Consider the following 7577-nt stretch of genomic DNA (forward strand, 5'->3'; position numbering starts at 1 on the left):
GCGCAATGCTCCCTTATAACATTGTTTGGCAGCCGCCCGCTTCGGCCACTGCTTGCAGGAAGAGCAGCCTGCTGGAGCTAGCTGGTGGGGGGCTCGGAACCAGGGTGGGCCGGCAGCCCCCGTATCAGCTCCCCTAAGTTCCCTGTGCAGCAGCCGCCCATCAGACTATCAATTGCCGGGCAGCTCAGCTGTCCCTCCCCGTGCTGCCCTGTGCTGCTCCTGCCCTCTGCCTTGGAGCTGTTCCTGGGAGACTCCTGCTTTCTGTCGATAGGGCTGTTTCTGTTGACTGCGAACCGCTCTCTGCTGGTGCACTATGTTGGGGTTCAGGCTCTGGCTGAGCCTCTTGTATAGGGTTATCTGCTTCTGCTGGTGCAGGTTCAGTGGGCCCTATGGCATTGGGGTTGCAGTGCGGGCACTGGTTCTGGTGCTGGTTGTTCCGCCGGTTCCGGTTCTGAGACTGGCTCTCTCTGGGTCTCTGTGACTGGTTCCACTATTGCTGTTGCAGATGTTGGCATGAGGTCCGGTTCCATTACCTCTGACCGGGTCCTGGTAGAAGTTTCCAGAACAGAGCTAGGCGTGACAGCTTGCTTAGCCTGGCTGCGGGTGACCATTCCCACCCTCTTGGGTAGCTTCACATGATTGGCCAAGTCTTCCCCCAACAGCATGGGGATGGGATAAACATCATAAACTGCAAAAGTCCACATTCCTGACCAGCCCTTGTACTGGACAGGCAACTTAGCTGTAGGCAAATTAAAAGAGTTGGACTTGAAGGGTTGAATTGTTACTTAGATCTCTGGGTCAATTAAATTGGGGTCCACTAAGGAAGCATAGATAGCCAACACTTGTGCTCCGGTGTCCCTCTACGTGGTGACCTTCTTCCCGCCCACACTCACAGTTTCCCTCCACTCCGAGGGTATCTGGGAGGCATCTGGGCTTGAGGACCTCTGGTGTGATTCTGGGGCAATGAACTGTAATCTGTTGGGGTTCTTGGGACAGTTGGCCTTTACATGCCCCAGCTCATTACATTTAAAACATCATCCAGCTGACGGGTCACTGGGGTGAGGTGGGTTGCTGGAGAACGGTATGGCAAGACGATAAGGTGTCTGGAGTGTTCCTTGGTTAGGGCCTTGGGCTGTCCCCGCTAGTAGGGTGAGGTCAGAGGTTGTCCCTTCTGGTCTCCACTCCAACTGCAATTAGGATTGTTCCTCTCTCCTCCCTCCACCCGTTTTGTTCCAGTTTGCCCCTTCTGATATTCACCCCAACTGCTACTAGTTTTTTTCTTTTCTGCCACCTCCACCCATTTGGCTCCAATCTCCCCCGCCTCAGTTACAGTTGTGGGCTTCCCATCTAGGATGTATCTTTCTATTTCCTCAGGAACACCCTCTAAGAACTGCTCCATTTGCATTAGGAAGGGCAGCTCTTCTGGAGATTTAACACTTGCTCCTGATATCCAGGCATCCCAATGTTTCACAATGTGGTAGGTATGTCAGGTAAATGACACGTCTGGTTTCCACCTTAGGGCTCTGAACCGCTGACAGAAATGCTTGGGTGTTAGCCCCATTCTGACTCTCGCCTTGGTTTTAAACAGTTCATACTTGTTCATGTGTTCCTTAGGCATTTCAGCCGCCACCTCGGCTAAGGGTCCACTGAGCTGCGGCCTCAGCTCAACCATGTATTGGTCTGTAGAGATGCTGTATCCAAGGCAGGCCCTTTTGAAGTTTTCTAAGAAGGCCTCGGTATCATTGCCTGCCCTGTAGGTGGGGAACTTCCTGGGATGTGAAGCGGTACTTGGAGAAGGATTGCTAGGGTTTGTTGGTATATTCTGCTGAGCCTTTGCCTTCTCCATCTCCAGTGCATGCTTCCTCTCTTTTTCCTTTTCCTCCCGTTCTTTTTCCCTTGCCTCCATTTCTTTTTCCCTTGCCTCCATAGCTTTCCTGTGGGCAGCCTCTTGGGTTTTTTCTGCCTTTCACTGCCTCCAGTTCTCTCCTGTGGGCAGCCTCCATTTCCTCCTCAGCATGCTTCCATTCTTTTTCCTTTACCTCCATAGCTCTCCTGTGGGCAGCCTCTTTGGCTTTTTCCACCTTGGATTCTGTCATCTTAGCCTCTCTGTTTTTAACTAACTTTACACCCGAGAGTTAATAAAAACAAAAAACATGGCTTGTAAAACTTTGCCTTGTTCTTGAACCCTATGCTGCCACCACCAAGCGTGTTAAACAAAGAACAGGGAAAGAGCCCACTTGGAGACATCTTCCCCCCAAAATATCCCCCCAAGCCCTACACCCCCTTTCCTGGGGAAGGCTTGATAAAAATCCTCACCAATTTGCATAGGTGAACACAGACCCAAACCCTTGGATCTTAAGAACAATGAAAAAGCAATCAGGATCTTAAAAGAAGAATTTTAATTAAAGAAAAAGTAAAAGAATCACCTCTGTAAAATCAGGATGGTAAAAACCTTACAGGGTAATCAGATTCAAAACACAGAGAATCCCTCTAGGCAAAACCTTAAGTTACAAAAAGACACAAAAACAGGAATATATATTCCATTCAGCACAGCTTATTTACCAGCCATTTAAACAAAAGAAAATCTAACGCATTTCTAGCTAGATTGCTTACTAACTTTTTACAGGAGTTCTGAAGAGCATTCCTGACCTGGTCCCGGCAAAAGCATCAGACAGACAGACAGACCCTTTGTTCCCGCCCCCCCCTTCAGCTTTGAAAGTAACTTGTCTTCTTATTGGTCATTTTGGTCAGGTGCCAGCGAGGTTATCCTAGCTTCTTAACCCTTTACAGGTGAAAGGGTTTTGCATTTGGCCAGGAGGGATTTTATAGTTCTGTATACAGAAAGGTGGTTACCCTTCCCTTTATATTTATGACAGAGGGTTGCTAATATCAGGGTGTCCCACTCTCCCTGCTCCTGTACCCCATCTCCACAAAGCACGGGTGAGGGGAGAGGGGGAAGGACAGGACAGAGCTCAAGACTGAGGGAGAGGGAGCTTGCTGGCAGCAGCTGCTGTCTCAACTTGCTGATCTACTTAAAAAGGCAGTGTACTCAGAGTGGGGTCAGCATACTTAAAGAGGCAATGTGCGTCTCTCTCTCTCACACACACACACACACGGTGTGTCTGTCTTTCTGCCATGCTGTGTCTCCTCTCTCCATTTGTGCTGCCGTGTAGAGTGTGAGGCTACATTAACATGTTAACCTTTGAGGGCTCAGTCGAGTGCTAGTTCATTATTTAGCAGCAAGGCTTTCCCCGGGAAATATCCCACCCTCTTCCACCCCCTGACTCCATCACCTCAACCAAGCTTCACAATCATCGTTGTGTACAGTATTAAATTGCTTAAAATTTAAACTGTGTGTAGATATCTATATATAAAATATAGGCTTTTGTCTGGTGAAAAAAATTTCCCTGGAACCTAACCCCCTATTTACATTAATACTTATGGGGAAATTGGATTCGCTTAACATTGTTTCGCTTAAAGTAGCATTTTTTCAGGAACATAACTACACGTTCAGCAAGGAGTTACTGTAGTTAAGCTTGTATGCAGTGTAGTTGTAGCTGTGTAGGTCCCAGACTATTAGAGAGACAAGATGGATGAGGTAATATCTTTTACTAGATCAGTTTCTGTTGGTGAGAGAAACAAGCTTTCAAGTCATACAGACCACTTCTTCAGGGCTGGGAAAGGTACTTCAAGCAGCACAGCTAAATGCAAACTGGAACAGATTGTTTAGCATAAGTAGTTAGCACATATTGTAAGGGGCTGTTTGAGGTAGAGTGCCCCATTATGGTCATTCTCCCACAAATTTCTTTTCAGAAATATTACAGGACTGTATCAGAGCTCTCACTTGGCCTTAGGCCCTCATCCAAAAAAACACTGAAGTTGAAAGACTAATTGACTTCAGGGGACTTTTCATCAAGCCCATAGTATACACAACACTTTGCAAGTGAAAAATGGCCAAGTCTTTGCTGCCAAAAGGAGCTTGCAATTAAATTATTTCTGGTAGCATTTTAGTATGGAAACTGGAGAACACTGTTAAAGGTGCTGATCCTCAAAGAGATCTGCAAATGCAGTTTCTAAGCAGGGCTCTGCATATGAATAAGGGCCCACACTTTGCAGGACTGGGGCCACAGTTAGTTTTTTGTTCCCGATACTTGTATCTCATATTTGCTGTTCAATGCTGTATACAGATGAAACTGATTTTCATATGATTTTGCAAGCTGCTGTATGAAATGTGCATCTCATCTTATACTTGTCAGTTGCAGTGGACTAACAATGTTCAGGAGGAGCTGCTATTTAAAAAAAATTGCAAAGTAGGAAGAAGAGACCAATATATATTAATGCTACACTAACGACTCCTGGCATTAGATGACCTATGAGTGAAGAAGTGACAAAATGGGACCCAATAAGGGTGTCCTTATACAGCCAAATCTTCCACTTAAATCAATGGGAATTTGGCCTTTGTAGGACATGCGGTATTTGAACGCAATAGCTTCCTAGGTTACAAGGATGTAGAATTTCAGTGGGTTACAGAAATCAGTTTATGAGGCTGTGGGAAATGGAGCAGCCAAGGTCAACACTTTACTAACTATTAACAGAAATAGCATTTCAATTCTCTGCACAGAAAAGGTTTTTTGTGAATTCGTCAATGCTCTCCCCTATATAAATCAACTGACCCACATCCACATTGCTTACTAAGCACCATTCATTTTTAGGGGTACGCTATGTTTATGCAATACTCAGGAATAGTTTACAAATTGGCAGAGCTCTGGCTTAGAGACAATGAGATAGGTTTTCAGTTGCAGCCAAGAATCCTATTCACGTTTATACTGATTTTCCATAGCGTAACTCTTGGAAAGAACACAAAACACACTGAAGAAGGAAAATCACACAGCCTTCCTCCATTTAAAAAAAAAAAAAAAAGAGTATTCCTGTGTGTGTTTTCCAAGAGAACATATTAGGATGGAAAATCTCCACTTATTTTCTCTATAATATTAACCTTTCATTAACCTTTTTGCCTTAATTCCCAAACATTCTTTCATTGATGTTCCTATTTTATTAAATAAAAAATCCCCTCAAAATACAAATCTTTGTCCAAAAAAAAAGTCTGAGGAAAGATATCCCACTTCACAGTGGACTGGCTGATATTTTTTAATCTCCTCCTCTTTTGATTCTTTGTATTTTTTTGCTTGCTAATTATTTTGGGCCAACTTCTGCTCTTACTTCCACCTGTAAGAATTGAGAGTAATTCCACTGAAGTTAGTGATCTTAATCCAGTTTTCCACTAGTGGAAATGAGAGCAGAAATTGGCCCGTTAAATTCCTCTTAGAGCTAATTCTCTAAAGGGTCATGTCCCATTGATGGGGACTGACAATATTTTAGTGAGAAAGGACAGATCACAGGTGACTGGAAAAAGTACCTAATAGACATTATATTTGCAAAGCACTACAGCATGTTTAAAGTGCTAGACAAGTAATACATAATGGTAGATTTCAATCTGCCAAATGTGTTCTGGCATTCATGGAAGAAATGAATTGGACTGTCACACGAGAACGTACGCTGCAGAAAACTCAAAATGACATGGGATTCAGTGATTTAACAAAATCAATTTTCTATTAACTCAGTTTCCTGAGTTAGCATTTCTGCTGTAAGGAATGGGCAACAGCAGTAGGGAGAGAAACCCATGTTTGTTAGGAGTTAGATTTGGGTCTAAAAAGTGGAACAACTGATCCTGCATGCAAACATCCATGTGTCTTGCCTGCTAAATAACTATAGGAGTGGGCCCACAATGGCAAGTGGCTCAGGGGTATGAAATACATGATTAGCATGATCCAAACAGATTTTATTGTGCCAATACAAGTGTACGTTTGTGTGCACTGCCTGTGGCTAGAGTCAGCAAATAAAAGCCACGTGCGGCTGGCTCATTCTCTAGAGCTCACATTTACCTTCAGTTCTCCAAGGAGAAGGCAGGCATTTATTTGCCTATTGTGAAGGTTCATAATAACCACCACAGCACTTCACTTGAGGAAAGTTACTACAGGAGCTGAGAGAAAGAATGTGACTTTCAGCTGAATTCACATCTCTGTTGGCAGACATCTGCCATTTTAAGATCATCTCATTCAGAGATATTGAAAACGTAACAACCACACAAGAAGGGGGAAGCATTATTCATTGCTTCCTTGAAGGCGAGAGATTTTAATGTGCATGCATAAAAGGTTTGTTCTTACTCAAGCGTATAGTAGTTTAAAACTAAGCACACAAGGACAGTCTATAGGACCATTAAAACAGCCATTGGGAGAGGCAGTATACTCTACAACATTTAACTAAGGGCTGAGAGCCAAGAATGCCTCCATTCACATCCCAGCCCACCCAATGACTCACTGCGTGGCCTAGGGCCCAGTCCTACAAAACAATAATACCTAGCATAGGATTTACTACTGTGAGCAGTCCCATCAACTTCACAACAGTGAGCAACACAGGATTGGACTCTTACAGCCCCATTATCTGGCATTCCAGTCTTGCACTAAGGAAGGGTTATTATTATTAATCTATTTTGCACCTCTGGTATTTTCACATATTCTGAGGGATAGCCCCATCCAAGTTAGATCAGACCTAGAGCTCCTCTAACATATTCTGCTTGTTTCCTATAGCCATGGCCTATAGCCATGGGTCATGGGAAACAGACAATAGCTGAAGCAGGGAATTGCTCTGGCAATGTTCTAGCCCACCCTTACACTCGGGACTTGGTGGGGGGCAGATATAGTGCTATGACAGTAGCTCTGCACCATTGAGGGAGGCCTGTGACACTGGAAATATTCCTGCCATGTTATTTCCATCCCCTTTCTACAGTGGCCAGGGGCAATGGAGAAGCAGCTCCAGTATATCTTCCCTCCTCCTCAGTTACTACCTGAAAACATTTCATGCTTCCTTATCCTTCCACTATTTCTTACAGAGCACAAGACATTGTGAGTTCCTTAGTTTCCATCAGTTGCCCAGGATCCAGTAGTACAAACCTTTGGATGATCTAGAAGCATCTTTTTAACTTGCTCCCATTCCACTATCCTGGCTGCTGGGAGAAAGGAAGAAGGATGGGTAGCGTACCCCCTTTCCCAGCAACCAGGTTGTGTGCATAGAAAAAAAAGGGGATGAGGCATAATAGTCACCAATCCACCCACTCCCCATTTTTTCAAGTTTTCCAGAGCAGGCAATTAAAATAAAGACAAATACATGTTTAGAATCCAGCTGCTGAAACTGTGAGGGGGGAGGAAAAGAATAGCTCATTCAGAGTGGGCTTGACCACAGAACTTTCAAAGAGTTACTATATCAAGTACATTAATATCTAAGATATACAAATATGCCATGTGGGATTTTCAGATGCGCTCATTGTTGGGAGTTTTGTCACTGACTTCACTGAGAACCAAGTTAGGCCAAGGCCAAGGCCTTTTGAAAATCCTATCCACCAGTAAAGAGAGATGGGTCTGAACTGTAAAACTGGTTCAGAGTGTGAGGATACATGTCTTTACTGCCCAGTTAACTACTTGACTGTGAAATAATGTTCAAGCTACACAGAATGGTATATT

This window comes from Caretta caretta, chromosome 10, assembly GCF_965140235.1.
Source record: "Caretta caretta isolate rCarCar2 chromosome 10, rCarCar1.hap1, whole genome shotgun sequence".
Classification (NCBI taxonomy): Eukaryota; Metazoa; Chordata; order Testudines; family Cheloniidae; genus Caretta; species Caretta caretta.